Source organism: Stenella coeruleoalba (assembly GCF_951394435.1).
Source record: "Stenella coeruleoalba genome assembly, contig: scaffold_68, whole genome shotgun sequence".
NCBI lineage: Eukaryota > Metazoa > Chordata > Mammalia > Artiodactyla > Delphinidae > Stenella > Stenella coeruleoalba.
Window position 1 is genome coordinate 1,535,470 of NW_027645870.1, and position 17,172 is coordinate 1,552,641.

At 43.6% G+C, this 17,172-nt stretch overlaps 1 long non-coding RNA gene across 2 annotated transcripts in view; it reads left to right on the top strand.

Annotated features, from left to right (window-relative positions):
* Positions 1-17,172, top strand: part of LOC307181503 — a 200,270-nt gene that overhangs the window by 31,955 nt on the left and 151,143 nt on the right. Inside the window, exon 5 of one of the 2 annotated variants that reach the window (XR_013826930.1) lies at positions 2,095-2,174. The exons of the other annotated variant lie outside the window; for it this stretch is intronic. This is a non-coding gene — a long non-coding RNA (uncharacterized lncRNA). Of the gene's footprint in view, positions 1-2,094; positions 2,175-17,172 lie in introns of those variants that run through there. 2 annotated transcript variants of the gene reach the window in all.

The window sequence follows — 17,172 nt, forward strand, 5'->3', positions numbered from 1 at the left end:
ATCATACTCTACGTTCCACATGCATGTTTTAGGTGAAGGAAGAATACCTTAAACCTGGGTAGTTGAAACCCGTGGAATGGGTACCATGCAATATGACTTCAAAGGGTCTTCATTTCCTCACCGAACCTCTCCAATCCTATCACTGCTGCGTTTATGCCCCTGTACACATGGTTGATTCTCTTTCGGAGATATAGCAATCCATAGGTTTTAAGATACTTACTAGTCAGGTACATTCTTAGGCGTTTAATATGCGGTGTTGCGTCCATTTCGTTGAGCAAGGAGTAGCTCTTGTCTATTACATATTTGGCTTAAGGAACTTTATCTGTGCTCATTTCAATCTCTGGTTTTATGCAGCACCCCAACTCACCTTTCCCCTTAAGCAAGCATAAGTTGGTTTTCTAAATTTGAGACCCTGTTATGTTTTGTAATTCAGTTCCTGTGTAGCCAAGTTTACATTCCGTGTATTAGTGATATCTTATGATGTTTCTTTTTCTGTGTTACTTATTTCAGTTAGAATCATCGTACCTGAATCCACTCATTGTGCTGCTAAGGGCCTGATGACATAGATTTCATTGCTGAGTGATATTGCTTTGTAAGTAAATACCACAACTTCTTTATCCATTTTTCACTTTCTGCGATGTTGAACTTGTACTGTAAACGAGGTTCTTGTAGACAGAGCCGTCCCAAACTTTGGGATGGCTGTGTCTTTTTGAATTTAATTTCCCTAAGCTATATGACCGTAAGTGGAAGTGCCCTAGGCTCTGTTGCTTTGTTTTTTAGATGTTTCAGGAAACACCATACACTTCTCCGGAGTGTCTGTTGGCAATTTACATCCCGCCCATCAGCATAACAAGGCACCCAGTTCTCCATGGCCTGTCCTGCCTTTCTGGATTTTATACTTTTTTCAGATGGCCCTTTTGACCGGGGGGATGTGAGACTTCATTGTAGTGCAGATTTCCTTTGCAAGCTTGCTTGGTTGGCCAAAAAGGGCGTATGCGTTTTTTCCTGAATATATTCAGGAAAAAACGCATACGCCCTTTTTGGCCAAGTGCATCATTGTGGACGTTCTGCCTCTTTTCCTATGCTTTCAATGCAATTCCAGTCTACCTCCTGAAATCGGTTTCCTGCAATTCTGCCCCGCTTTCAAGTCCTCTTGGCAGCCTTACTTCAGTATATTTTTGGACGATAGCTGTCATTTATAACTCTGCACGTTTGTGAATTACAGTGCCCCTGAGCTCCTTTCTTCAACTCGCTTTCTTTTGAGCTGGCCGCAACACCGCAGGATGGCTTCAGGCCCTAATCTGGTTCCGGCACGGCACACTGAGCCTTTGGTTAATTCCTCTTCCTGGTGGGAAATGAGAGTTAAATTTGCCCGTCCAGACACCTCCAGCTAGTCTCTCATTGGTTCTCGCTATTCCTGTTCATCTTCCGCAGAAATTGCAAACTGGGCCAAACAGGAGGTTAAAGGGACTGACTCTCCAAGTGGTGAGAGTGTTAGTAAAGCGTCTGGAATGTTGCACCCGAGTACCAGGGTACGAAAACTGAGACATATTTGAACACGTCTCCCGATAACATGGTTGATCATACTCTAGGTTCCACATGCATGTTTTAGCTGAAGGAAGAATACCTTAAACCTGGGTAGTTGAAACCCGTGGAATGGGTACCATGCAATATGACTTCAAAGGGTCTTCATTTGCTCACCGAACCTCTCCAATCCTATCACTGCTGCATTTATGCCCCAGTACACATGCTTGATTCTCTTTCGGAGACATAGCAATCCATAGGTTTTAAGATACTTACTAGTCAGGTACATTCTTAGGCGTTTAATATGCGGTGTTGAGTCCATTTCGTCGAGCAAGGAGTAGCTCTTGTCTATTCCATATTTGGCTTAAGGAACTTTATCTGTGCTCATTTCAATCTCTGGTTTTATGCAGCACCCCAACTCACCTTTCCCCTTAAGCAAGCATAAGTTGGTTTTCTAAATTTGAGACCCTGTTATGTTTTGTAATTCAGTTCCTGTGTAACCAAGTTTACATTCTGTGTATTAGTGATATCTTATGATGTTTCTTTTTCTGTGTTACTTATTTCAGTTAGAATCATCGTACCTGAATCCACTCATTGTGCTCCTAAGGGCCTGATGACATAGATTTCATTGCTGAGTGATATTGCTTTGTAAGTAAATACCACATCTTCTTTATCCATTTTTCACTTTCTGCGATGTTGAACTTGTACTGTAAACGAGGTTCTTGTAAACAGAGCCGTGCCAAACGTTGGGGTGGCTGTTTTTTTTTGAATTTAATTTCCCTAAGCTATAGGACCATAAGTGGAAGTGCCCTAGGCTCTGTTGCTTTGTTTTTTAGATGTTTCAGGAAACACCATACACTTCTCCCGAGTGTCTGTTGGCAATTTATATCCCGCCCATCAGCATAACAAGGCTCCCAGTTCTCCATGGCCTGTCCTGCCTTTCTGGATTTTACACTTTTTTCAGATGGCCCTTTTGACCGGGGGGAAGTGAGACTTCATTGTAGTGCAGATTTCCTTTGCAAGCTTGCTTGGTTGGCCAAAAAGGGCGTATGCGTTTTTTCCTGAATATATTCAGGAAAAAACGCATACGCCCTTTTTGGCCAAGTGCATCATTGTGGACGTTCTGCCTCTTTTCCTATGCTTTCAATGCAATTCCAGTCTACCTCCTGAAATCGGTTTCCTGCAATTCTGCCCCGCTTTCAAGTCCTCTTGGCAGCCTTACTTCAGTATATTTTTGGACGATAGCTGTCATTTATAACTCTGCAGGTTTGTGAATAACAGTGCCCCTGAGCTCCTTTCTTCAACTCGCTTTCTTTTGAGCTGGCCGCAACACCGCAGGATGGCTTCAGGCCCTAATCTGGTTCCGGCACAGCACGCTGAGCCTTTGGTTAATTCCTCTTCCTGGTGGGAAATGAGAGTTAAATTTGCCCGTCCAGACACCTCCAGCTAGTCTCTCATTGGTTCTCGCTATTCCTGTTCATCTTCCGCAGAAATTGTAAACTGGGCCAAACAGGAGGTTAAAGGGACTGACTCTCCAAGTGGGGAGAGTGTTAGTAAAGCGTCTGGAATGTTGCACCCGAGTACCAGGGTACGAAAACTGAGACATATTTGAACACGTCTCCCGATCACATGGTTGATCATACTCTAGGTTCCACATGCATGTTTTTGCTGAAGGAAGAATACCTTAAACCTGGGTAGTTGAAACCCGTGGAATGGGTACCATGCAATATGACTTCAAAGGGTCTTCATTTGCTCACCGAACCTCTCCAATCCTATCACTGCTGTGTTTATGCCCCTGTACACATGCTTGATTCTCTTTCGGAGACATAGCAATCCATAGGTTTTAAGATACTTACTAGTCAGGTACATTCTTAGGCGTTTAATATGCGGTGTTGAGTCCATTTCGTCGAGCAAGGAGTAGCTCTTGTCTATTCCATATTTGGCTTAAGGAACTTTATCTGTGCTCATTTCAATCTCTGGTTTTATGCAGCACCCCAACTCACCTTTCCCCTTAAGCAAGCATAAGTTGGTTTTCTAAATTTGAGACCCTGTTATGTTTTGTAATTCAGTTCCTGTGTAGCCAAGTTTACATTCCGTGTATTAGTGATATCTTATGATGTTTCTTTTTCTGTGTTACTTATTTCAGTTAGAATCATCGTACCTGAATCCACTCATTGTGCTCCTAAGGGCCTGATGACATAGATTTCATTGCTGAGTGATATTGCTTTGTAAGTAAATACCACAACTTCTTTATCCATTTTTCACTTTCTGCGATGTTGAACTTGTACTGTAAACAAGGTTCTTGTAAACAGAGCCGTGCCAAACTTTCAGGTGGCTGTGTCTTTTTGATTTTAATTTCCCTAAGCTATAGGACCATAAGTGGAAGTGCCCTAGGCTCTGTTGCTTTGTTTTTTAGATGTTTAAGGAAACACCATACACTTCTCCCGAGTGTCTGTTGGCAATTTACATCCCGCCCATCAGCATGACAAGGCTCCCAGTTCTCCATGGCCTGTCCTGCCTTTCTGGATTTTACACTTTTTTCAGATGGCCCTTTTGACCGGGGGGATGTGAGACTTCATTGTAGTGCAGATTTGCTTTGCAAGCTTGCTTGGTTGGCCAAAAAGTGCGTATGCTCTTTTTCCTGAATATATTCAGGAAAAAAAGCATACGCCCTTTTTGACCAAGTGCATCATTGTGGACGTTCTGCCTCTTTTCCTGTGCTTTCAATGCAATTCCAGTCTACCTCCTGAAATCGGTTTCCTGCAATTCTGCCCCGCTTTCAAGTCCTCTTGGCAGCCTTACTTCAGTATATTTTTGGACGATAGCTGTCATTTATAACTCTGCAGGTTTGTGAATTACAGTGACCTTGAGCTCCTTTCTTCAACTCGCTTTCTTGTGAGCTGGCCGCAACACCACAGGATGGCTACAGGCCCTAATCTGGTTCCGGCATGGTACGGTGAGCCTTTAGTTACTTCCTCTTCCTGGTGGGAAATGAGAGTTAAATTTGCCCGTCCAGACACCTCCAGCTAGTCTCTCATTGGTTCTCGCTATTCCTGTTCATCTTCCGCAGAAATTGCAAACTGGGCCAAACAGGAGGTTAAAGGGACTGACTCTCCAAGTCGGGAGAGTGTTAGTAAAGCGTCTGGGATGTTGCACCCGAGTACCAGGGTACGAAAACTGAGACATATTTGAACATGTCTCCTGATCACATGGTTGATCATACTCTAGGTTCCACATGCATGTTTTAGCTGAAGGAAGAATACCTTAAACCTGGAGAGTTGAGACCCGTGGAATGGGTACCATGCAATATGACTTCAAAGGGTCTTCATTTGCTCACCCAACCTCTCCAATCCTATCACTGCTGCGTTTATGCCCCTGTACACACGCTTGATTCTCTTTTGGAGGCATAGCAATCCATAGGTTTTAAGATACATACTAGTCAGGTACATTCTTAGGCGTTTAATATGGGGTGTTGAGTCCATTTCGTTGAGCAAGGAGTAGCTCTTGTCTATTCCATATTTGGCTTAAGGAACTTTATCTGTGCTCATTTCAATCTCTGGTTTTATGCAGCACCCCAACTCACCTTTCCCCTTAAGCAAGCATAAGTTGGTTTTCTAAATTTGAGACCCTGTTATGTTTTGTAATTCAGTTCCTGTGTAGCCAAGTTTACATTCCGTGTATTAGTGATATCTTATGATGTTTCTTTTTCTGTGTGACTTATTTCAGTTAGAATCATCATACCTGAATCCACTCATTGTGCTGCTAAGGGCCTGATGACACAGATTTCATTGCTGAGTGATATTGCTTTGTAAGTAAATACCACAACTTCTTTATCCATTTTTCACTTTCTGCGATGTTGAACTTGTACTGTAAACGAGGTTCTTGTAAACAGAGGCGTCCCAAACTTTGGGGTGGCTGTGTCTTTTTGATTTTAATTTCCCTAAGCTATAGGACCATAAGTGGAAGTGCCCTAGGCTCTGTTGCTTTGTTTTTTAGATGTTTCAGGAAACACCATACACTTCTCCCGAGTGTCTGTTGGCAATTTACATCCCGCCCATCAGCATAACAAGGCTCCCAGTTCTCCATGGCCTGTCCTGCCTTTCTGGATTTTACACTTTTTTCAGATGGCCCTTTTGACCGGGGGGAAGTGAGACTTCATTGTAGTGCGGATTTCCTTTGCAAGCTTGCTTGGTTGGCCAAAAAGGGCGTATGCGTTTTTTCCTGAATATATTCAGGAAAAAACGCATACGCCCTTTTTGGCCAAGTGCATCATTGTGGACGTTCTGCCTCTTTTCCTATGCTTTCAATGCAATTCCAGTCTACCTCCTGAAATCGGTTTCCTGCAATTCTGCCCCGCTTTCAAGTCCTCTTGGCAGCCTTACTTCAGTATATTTTTGGATGATAGCTGTCATTTATAACTCTGCAGGTTTGTGAATAACAGTGCCCCTGAGCTCCTTTCTTCAACTCGCTTTCTTTTGAGCTGGCCGCAACACCGCAGGATGGCTTCAGGCCCTAATCTGGTTCCAGCACGGCACGCTGAGCCTTTGGTTAATTCCTTTTCCTGGTCGGAAATGAGAGTTAAATTTGCCCGTCCAGACACCTCCAGCTAGTCTCTCATTGGTTCTCGCTATTCCTGTTCATCTTCCGCAGAAATTGCAAACTGGGCCAAACAGGAGGTTAAAGGGACTGACTCTCCAAGTCGGGAGAGTGTTAGTAAAGCGTCTGGAATGTTGCACCCGAGTACCAGGGTACGAAATCTGAGACATATTTGAACACGTCTCCCGATCACATGGTTGATCATACTCTAGGTTCCACATGCATGTTATAGCTGAAGGAAGAATACCTTAAACCTGGGTAGGTGAAACCCGTGGAATGGGTACCATGCAATATGACTTCAAAGGGTCTTCATTTGCTCACCGAACCTCTCCAATCCTATCACTGCTGCGTTTATGCCCCTGTACACACGCTTGATTCTCTTTTGGAGACATAGCAATCCATAGGTTTTAAGATACTTACTAGTCAGGTACATTCTTAGGCGTTTAATATGCGGTGTTGAGTCCATTTCGTTGAGCAAGGAGTAGCTCTTGTCTATTCCATATTTGGCTTAAGGAACTTTATCTGTGCTCATTTCAATCTCTGGTTTTATGCTGCTCCCCAACTCACCTTTCCCCTTAAGCAAGCATAAGTTGGTTTTGTAAATTTGAGACCCTGTTCTGTTCTGTAATTCAGTTCCTGTGTAGCCAAGTTTACATTCCGTGTATTACTGATATCTTATGATGTTTCTTTTTCTGTGTGACTTATTTCAGTTAGAATCATCGTACCTGAATCCACTCATTGTGCTGCTAAGGGCCTGATGACATAGATTTCATTGCTGAGTGATATTGCTTTGTACGTAAGTACCACAAGTTCTTTATCCATTTTTCACTTTCTGCGATGTTGAACTTGTACTGTAAACGAGGTTCTTGTAAACAGAGGCGTCCCAAATTTTGGGGTGGCTGTGTCTTTTTGATTTTAATTTCCCTAAGCTATGGGACCATAAGTGGAAGTGCCCTAGGCTCTGTTGCTTTGTTTTTTAGATGTTTCAGGAAACACCATACACTTCTCCCGAGTGTCTGTTGGCAATTTACATCCCGCCCATCAGCATAACAAGGCTCCCAGTTCTCCATGGCCTGTCCTGCCTTTCTGGATTTTACACTTTTTTCAGATGGCCCTTTTGACCGGGTGGAAGTGAGACTTCATTGTAGTGCAGGTTTCCTTTGCAAGCTTGCTTGGTTGGCCAAAAAGCGCGTATGCGTTTTTTCCTGAATATATTCAGGAAAAAACGCATACGCACTTTTTGGCCAATTGCATCATTGTGGACGTTCTGCCTCTTTTCCTATGCTTTCAATGCAATTCCAGTCTACCTCCTGAAATCGGTTTCCTGCAATTCTGCCCCGCTTTCAAGTTCTCTTGACAGCCTTACTTCAGTATATTTTTGGATGATAGCTGTCATTTATAACTCTGCAGGTTTGTGCATTACAGTGCCCCTGAGCTCCTTTCTTCAACTCGCTTTCTTTTGAGCTGGCCGCAACACCGCAGGATGGCTTCAGGCCCTAATCTGGTTCCGGCACAGCATGCTGAGTCTTTGTTTATTTCCTCTTCCTGGTGGGAAATGAGAGTTAAATTTGCCCGTCCAGACACCTCCAGCTAGTCTCTCATTGGTTCTCCCTATTCCTGTTCATCTTCCACAGAAATTGCAAACTGGGCCAAACAGGAGGTTAAAGGCGCTGACTCTCCAAGGGGGAGAGTGTTAGTAAAGCGTCTGGAATGTTGCACCCGAGTACCAGGGGAGGAAAACTGAGACATATTTGAACACGTCTCCCATTCCCATGGTTCATCGTACTCTGGGTTCCACATGCATGTTTTAGCTGAAGGAAGAATACCTTAAACCTGGAGAGTTGAGACCCGTGGAATGGGTACCATGCAATATGAATTCAAAGGTCTTCATTTGCTCACCGAACCTCTCCAATCCTACCACTGCTGCGTTTATGTCCCTGTGCACACGCTTGATTCTCTTTTGGAGACATAGCAATCCATAGGTTTTAAGATACTTACTAGTCAGGTACATTCTTAGGCGTTTAATATGCGGTGTTGAGTCCATTTCGTTGAGCAAGGAATAGCTCTTGTCTATTCCATATTTGGCTTAAGGAACTTTATCTGTGCTCATTTCAATCTCTGGTTTTATGCAGCACCCCAACTCACCTTTCCCCTTAAGCAAGCATAAGTTGGTTTTCTAAATTTGAGACCCTGTTCTGTTTTGGAATTCAGTTCCTGTGTGGCCAAGTTTACATTCCGTGTATTACTGATATCTTATGATGTTTCTTTTTCTGTGTGACTTATTTCAGTTAGAATCATCGTACCTGAATCCACTCATTGTGCTGCTAAGGGCCTGATGACATAGATTTCATTGCTGAGTGATATTGCTTTGTACGTAAGTACCACAAGTTCTTTATCCATTTTTCACTTTCTGCGATGTTGAACTTGTACTGTAAACGAGGTTCTTGTAAACAGAGGCGTCCCAAACTTTGGGGTGGCTGTGTCTTTTTTATTTTAATTTCCCTAAGCTATAGGACCATAAGTGGAAGTGCCCTAGGCTCTGTTGCTTTGTTTTTTAGATGTTTCAGGAAACACCATACACTTCTGCGGAGTGTCTGTTGGCAATTTCCATCCCGCCCATCAGCATAACAAGGCTCCCAGTTCTCCATGGCCTCTCCTGCCTTTCTGGATTTTACACTTTTTTCAGATGGCCCTTTTGACCGGGGGGGAAGTGAGACTTCATTGTAGTGCAGATTTCCTTTGCAAGCTTACTTGGTTGGCCAAAAAGGGCGTATGCGTTTTTTCCTGAATATATTTAGGAAAAAACGCATACGCCCTTTTTGGCCAAGTGCATCATTGTGGACGTTCTGCCTCTTTTCCTATGCTTTCAATGCAATTCCAGTCTACCTCCTGAAATCGGTTTCCTGCAATTCTGCCCCGCTTTCAAGTCCTCTTGGCAGCCTTACTTCAGTATATTTTTGGATGATAGCTGTCATTTATAACTCTGCAGGTTTGTGAATAACAGTGCCCCTGAGCTCCTTTCTTCAACTCGCTTTCTTTTGAGCTGGCCGCAACACCGCAGGATGGCTTCAGGCCCTAATCTGGTTCCGGCACGGCACGCTGAGCCTTTGGTTAATTCGTCTTCCTGGTGGGAAATGAGAGTTAAATTTGCCCGTCCAGACACCTCCAGCTAGTCTCTCATTGGTTCTCGCTATTCCTGTTCATCTTCCGCAGAAATTGCAAACTGGGCCAAACAGGAGGTTAAAGGCGCTGACTCTCCAAGTGGGGAGAGTGTTAGTAAAGCGTCTGGAATGTTTCACCCGAGTACCAGGGTACGAAAACTGAGACATATTTGAACATGTCTCCCGATCACATGGTTGATCATACTCTAGGTTCCACATGCATGTTTTAGCTGAAGGAAGAATACCTTAAACCTGGGTAGTTGAAACCCGTGGAATGGGTACCATGCAATATGACTTCAAAGGGTCTTCATTTGCTCACCGAACCTCTCCAATCCTATCACTGCTGCGTTTATGTCCCTGTACACATGCTTGATTCCCTTTCAGAGACATAGCAATCCATAGGTTTTAAGATACTTACTAGTCAGGTACATTCTTAGGCGTTTAATATGCGGTGTTGAGTCCATTTCGTCGAGCAAGGAGTAGGTCTTATCTATTCCATATTTGGCTTAAGGAACTTTATCTGTGCTCATTTCAATCTCTGGTTTTATGCAGCACCCCAACTCACCTTTCCCCTTAAACAAGCATAAGTTGGTTTTCTAAATTTGAGATCCTGTTCTGTTTTGGAATTCAGTTCCTGTGTAGCCAAGTTTACATTCCGTGTATTAGTGATATCTTATGATGTTTCTTTTTCTGTGTGACTTATTTCAGTTAGAATCATCGTACCTGAATCCACTCATTGTGCTGCTAAGGGCCCGATGACATAGATTTCATTGCTGAGTGATATTGCTTTGTACGTAAGTACCACAAGTTCTTTATCCATTTTTCACTTTCTGCGATTTTGAACTTGTACTGTAAACGAGGTTCTTGTAAACAGAGCCGTCCCAAACTTTGGGGTGGCTGTGTCTTTTTGAATTTAATTTCCCTAAGCTATAAGACCGTAAGTGGAAGTGCCCTAGGCTCTGTTGCTTTGTTTTTTAGATGTTTCAGGAAACACCATACACTTCTCCCGAGTGTCTGTTGGCAATTTACATCCCGCCCATCAGCATAAGAAGGCTCCCAGTTCTCCATGGCCTGTCCTGCCTTTCTGGATTTTACACTTTTTTCAGATGGCCCTTTTGACCGGGGGGAAGTGAGACTTCATTGTAGTGCAGATTTCCTTTGCAAGCTTGCTTGGTTGGCCAAAAAGGGCGTATGCGTTTTTTCCTGAATATATTCAGGAAAAAACGCATACGCCCTTTTTGGCCAAGTGCATCATTGTGGACGTTCTGCCTCTTTTCCTATGTTTTCAATGCAATTCCAGTCTACCTCCTGAAATCGGTTTCCTGCAATTCTGCCCCGCTTTCAAGTCCTCTTGGCAGCCTTACTTCAGTCTATTTTTGGACGATAGCTGTCATTTATAACTCTGCAGGTTTGTGAATTACAGTGCCCCTGAGCTCCTTTCTTCAACTCGCTTTCTTGTGACCTGGCCGCAACACCGCAGGATGGCTTCAGGTCCTAATCTGGTTCCGGCACGGCACGCTGAGCCTTTGGTTAATTCCTCTTCCTGGTGGGAAATGAGAGTTAAATTTGCCCGTCCAGACACCTCCAGCTAGTCTCTCATTGGTTCTCGCTATTCCTGTTCATCTTCCGCAGAAATTGCAAACTGGGCCAAACAGGAGGTTAAAGGCGCTGACTCTCCAAGTCGGGAGAGTGTTAGTAAAGCGTCTGGAATGTTGCACCCGAGTACCAGGGTACGAAAACTGAGACATGTTTGAACATGTCTCCCGATCACATGGTTGATCATACTCTAGGTTCCACATGCATGTTTTAGCTGAAGGAAGAATACCTTAAACCTGGGTAGTAGAAACCCTTGGAATGGGTACCATGCAATATGACTTCAAAGGGTCTTCATTTGCTCACGAACCTCTCCAATCCTATCACTGCTGCGTTTATGCCCCTGTACACATGCTTGATTCTCTTTCGGAGACATAGCAATCCATAGGTTTTAAGATACTTACTAGTCAGGTACATTCTTAGGCGTTTAATATGCGGTGTTGAGTCCATTTCGTTGAGCAAGGAGTAGCTCTTGTCTATTCCATATTTGGCTTAAGGAACTTTATCTGTGCTCATTTCAATCTCTGGTTTTATGCAGCACCCCAACTCACCTTTACCCTTAATTAAGCATAAGTTGGTTTTCTAAATTTGAGACCCTGTTCTGTTCTGTAATTCATTTCCTGTGTAGCCAAGTTTATTGCGTGTATTACTGATATCTTATGATGTTTCTTTTTCTGTGTGACTTTTTTCAGTTAGAATCATCATACCTGAATCCACTCATTGTGCTGCTAAGGGCCTGATGACATAGATTTCATTGCTGAGTGATATTGCTTTGTAAGTAAATACCACAACTTCTTTATCCATTTTTCACTTTCTGCGATGTTGAACTTGTACTGTAAACGAGGTTCTTGTAAACAGAGGCGTCCCAAACTTTGGGGTGGCTGTGTCTTTTTGATTTTAATTTCCCTAAGCTATAGGACCATAAGTGGAAGTGCCCTAGGCTCTGTTGCTTTGTTTTTTAGATGTTTCAGGAAACACCATACACTTCTCCCCAGTGTCTGTTGGCAATTTACATCCCGCCCATCAGCATAACAAGGCTCCCAGTTCTCCATGGCCTGTCCTGCCTTTCTGGATTTTACACTTTTTTCAGATGGCCCTTTTGACCGGGGGGAAGTGAGACTTCATTGTAGTGCAGATTTCCTTTGCAAGCTTGCTTGGTTGGCCAAAAAGGGCGTATGCGTTTTTTCCTGAATATATTCAGGAAAAAACGCATACGCCCTTTTTGGCCAAGTGCATCATTGTGGACGTTCTGCCTCTTTTCCTATGCTTTCAATGCAATTCCAGTCTACCTCATGAAATCGGTTTCCTGCAATTCTGCCCGGCTTTCAAGTCCTGTTGGCAGTCTTACTTCAGTATATTTTTGGACGATAGCTGTCATTTATAACTCTGCAGGTTTGTGAATTACAGTGCCCCTGAGCTCCTTTCTTCAACTCCCTTTTTTGTGACCTGGCCGCAACACAGCAGGATGGCTTCAAGCCCTAATCTGGTTCCCGCACGGCACGCTGAGCCTTTGGTTAATTCCTCTTCCTGGTGGGAAATGAGAGTTAAATTTGCCCGTCCAGACACCTCCAGCTAGTCTCTCATTGGTTCTCGCTATCCCTGTTCATCTTCCGCAGCAATTGCAAACTGGGCCAAACAGGAGGTTAAAGGGACTGAATCTCCAAGTAGGGAGAGTGTTAGTAAAGCGTCTGGAATGTTGCACCCGAGTACCAGGGTACGAAAACTGAGACATATTTGAACACGCCTCCCGATCACATGGTTGATCATACTCTAGGTTCCACATGCATGTTTTAGCTGAAGGAAGAATACCTTAAACCTGGAGAGTTGAAACCCGTGGAATGGGTACCATGCAATATGACTTCAAAGGGTCTTCATTTGCTCACCGAACCTCTCCAATCCTATCACTGCTGCGTTTATGCCCCTGTACACATGCTTGATTCTCTTTTGGAGACATAGCAATCCATAGGTTTTAAGATACTTACTAGTCAGGTACATTCTTAGGCGTTTAATATGCGGTGTTGAGTCCATTTCGTTGAGCAAGGAGTAGCTCTTGTCTATTCCATATTTGGCTTAAGGAACTTTATCTGTGCTCATTTCAATCTCTGGTTTTATGCAGCACCCCAACTCGCCTTTCCCCTTAAGCAAGCATAAGTTGGTTTTCTAAATTTGAGACCCTGTTCTGTTTTGGAATTCAGTTCCTGTGTAGCCAAGTTTACATTCCGTGTATTACTGATATCTTATGATGTTTCTTTTTCTGTGTGACTTATTTCAGTTAGAATCATCGTACCTGAATCCACTCATTATGCTGCTACGGGCCTGATGACATAGATTTCATTGCTGAGTGATACTGCATTTTACGTAAGTACCACAAGTTCTTTATCCATTTTTCACTTTCTGGGATGTTGAACTTCTACTGTAAACGAGGTTCTTGTAAACAGAGCCGTTCCAAACTTTGGGGTGGCTGTGTCTTTTGGATTTTAATTTCCCTAAGCTATAGGACCATAAGTGGAAGTGCCCTAGGCTCTGTTGCTTTGTTTTTTAGATGTTTCAGGAAACACCATACACTTCTCCCGAGTGTCTGTTGGCAGTTTACATCCCGCCCATCAGCATAACAAGGCTCCCAGTTCTCCATGGCCTGTCCTGCCTTTCTGGATTTTACACTTTTTTCAGATGGCCCTTTTGACCGCTGGGAAGTGAGACTTCATTGTAGTGCAGATTTCCTTTACAAGCTTGCTTGGTTGGCCAAAAAGGGCGTATGCGTTTTTTCCTGAATATATTCAGGAAAAAACGCATACGCCCTTTTTGGCCAAGTGCATCATTGTGGACGTTCTGCCTCTTTTCCTATGCTTTCAATGCAATTCCAGTCTACCTCCTGAAATCGGTTTCCTGCAATTCTGCCCCGCTTTCAAGTCCTCTTGGCAGCCTTACTTCAGTATATTTTTGGACGATAGCTGTCATTTATAACTCTGCAGGTTTGTGAATTACAGTGCCCCTGGGCTCTTTTCTTCACCTCGCTTTCTTTTGAGCTGGCCGCAACACCGCAGGATGGCTTCAGGCCCTAATCTGGTTCCGGCACGGCACGCTGAGCCTTTGGTTATTTCCTCTTCCTGGTGGGAAATGAGAGTTAAATTTGCCCGTCCAGACACCTCCAGCTAGTCTCTCATTGGTTCTCGCTATTCCTGTTCATCTTCCGCAGAAATTGCAAACTGGGCCAAACAGAAGGTTAAAGGCGCTGACTCTCCAAGTGGGGAGAGTGTTAGTAAAGCGTCTGGAATGCTGCACCCGAGTACCAGGGGAAGAAAACTGAGACATATTTGAACACGTCTCCCGTTCACACGGTTGATCATACTCTGGGTTCCACATGCATGTTTTAGCTGAAGGAAGAATACCTTAAACCTGGAGAGTTGAGACCCGTGGAATGGGTACCATGCAATATGACTTCAAAGGGTCTTCATTTGCGCACCGAACCTCTCCAATCCTATCAATGCTGTGTTTATGCCCCTGTACAGATGCTTGATTCTCTTTTGGATACATAGCAATCCATAGGTTTTAAGATAGTTACTAGTCAGGTACATTCTTAGGCGTTTAATATGGGGTGTTGAGTCCATTTCGTTGAGCAAGGAGTAGCTCTTGTCTATTCCATATTTGGCTTAAGGAACTTTATCTGTGCTCATTTCAATCTCTGGTTTTATGCAGCACCCCAACTCACCTTTCCCCTTAAGCAAGCATAAGTTGGTTTTCTAAATTTGAGACCCTGTTCTGTTCTGTAATTCAGTTCCTGTGTAGCCAAGTTTACATTCCGTGTATTAGTGATATCTTATGATGTTTCTTTTTCTGTGTGACTTATTTCAGTTAGAATCATCGTACCTGAATCCACTCATTATGCTGCTACGGGCCTGATGACATAGATTTCATTGCTGAGTGATACTGCATTGTACGTAAGTACCACAAGTTCTTTATCCATTTTTCACTTTCTGTGATATTGTACTTGTACGGTAAACGAGGTTCTTGTAAACAGAGGTGTCCCAAACTTTGGGGTGGCTGTGTCTTTTTGATTTTAATTTCCCTAAGCAATAGGACCATAAGTGGAAGTGCCCTAGGCTCTGTTGCTTTGTTTTTTAGATGTTTCAGGAAACACCATACACTTCTCCTGAGTGTCTGTTGGCAATTTACATCCCGCCCATCAGCATAACAAGGCTCCCAGTTCTCCATGGCCTGTCCTGCCTTTCTGGATTTTACACTTTTTTCAGATGGCCCTTTTGACCGGGGGGAAGTGAGACTTCATTGTAGTGCAGATTACCTTTGCAAGTTTGCTTGGTTGGCCAAAAAGGGCGTATGCATTTTTTCCTGAATATATTCAGGAAAAAACCCATATGCCCTTTTTGGCCAAGTGCATCATTGTGGACGTTCTGCCTCTTTTCCTATGCTTTCAATGCAATTCCAGTCTACCTCCTGAAATCGGTTTCCTGCAATTCTGCCCCGCTTTCAAGTCCTCTTGGCAGCCTTACTTCAGTCTATTTTTGGACGATAGCTGTCATTTATAACTCTGCAGGTTTGTGAATTACAGTGCCCCTGAGCTCCTTTCTTCAACTCGCTTTCTTGTGAGCTGGCCGCAACACCGCATGATGGCTTCAGGCCCTAATCTGGTTCTGGCACGGCACGCTGAGCCTTTGGTTAATTCCTCTTCCTGGTGGGAAATGAGAGTTAAATTTGCCCATCCAGACACCTCCAGCAAGTCTCTCATTGGTTCTCGCTATTCCTGTTCATCTTCCGCAGAAATTGCAAACTGGGCCAAACAGGAGGTTAAAGGGACTGACTCTCCAAGTCGGGAGAGTGTTAGTAAAGCGTCTGGAATGTTGCACCCGAGTACCAGGGTACGAAAACTGAGACATATTTGAACACGTCTCCCGATCACATGGTTGATCATACTCTAGGTTCCACATGCATGTTTTAGCTGAAGGAAGAATACCTTAAACCTGGGTATTTGAAACCCGTGGAATGGGTACCATGCAATATGACTTCAAAGGGTCTTCATTTGCTCACCGAACCTCTCCAATCCTATCACTGCTGCGTTTATGCCCCTGACACATGCTTGATTCTCTTTTGGAGACATAGCAATCCATAGGTTTTAAGATACTTACTAGTCAGGTACATTCTTAGGCGTTTAATATGGGTTGTTGAGTCCATTTCGTTGAGCAAGGAGTAGCTCTTGTCTATTCCATATTTGGCTTAAGGAACTTTATCTGTGCTCATTTCAATCTCTGGTTTTATGCAGCTCCCCAACTCACCTTTCCCCTTAAGCAAGCATAAGTTGGTTTTCTAAATGTGAGACCCTGTTCTGTTTTGGAATTCAGTTCCTGTGTAGCCAAGTTTATATTGCGTGTATTAATGATAACTTATGATGTTTCTTTTTCTGTGTGACTTATTTCAGTTAGAATCATTGTACCTGAATCCACTCATTATGCTGCTAAGGGCCTGATGACATAGATTTCATTGCTGAGTGATACTGCATTGTACGTAAGTACCACAAGTTCTTTTTCCATTTTTCACTTTCTGCGATGTTGAACTTGTACTATAAACGAGGTTCTTGTAAACAGAGGCGTCCCAAACTTTGGGGTGGCTGTGACTTTTTGATTTTAATTTCCCTAAGCTATAGGACCATAAGTGGAAGTGCCCTAGGCTCTGTTACTTTGTTTTTTAGATGTTTCAGGAAACACCATACACTTCTCCAGAGTGTCAGTTGTCAAGTTACATCCCGCCCATCAGCATAACAAGGCTCCCAATTCTCCATGGCCTGTCCTCCCTTTCTGGACTTTACACTTTTTTCAGATGGCCCTATTTACCGTGGGGAAGTGAGACTTCATTGTAGTGCAGATTTCCTTTGCAAGTTTGCTTGGTTGACCAAAAAGGGCGTATGCGTTTTTTCCTGAATATATTCAGGAAAAAACGCATACGCCCTTTTTGGCCAAGTGCATCATTGTGGACGTTCTGCCTCTTTTCCTATGCTTTCAATGCAATTCCAGTCTACCTCCTGAAATCGGTTTCCTGCAATTCTGCCCCGCTTTCAAGTCCTCTTGGCAGCCTTACTTCAGTATATTTTTGGACGATAGCTGTCATTTATAACTCTGCAGGTTTGTGAATTACAGTGCCCCTGAGCTCCTTTCTTCAACTCGCTTTCTTGTGACCTGGCCGCAACACCGCAGGATGGCTTCAGGCCCTAATCTGGTTCCGGCACGGTACGCAGAGCCTTTGGTTATTTCCTCTTCCTGGTGGGAAATGAGAGTTAAATTTGCCCGTC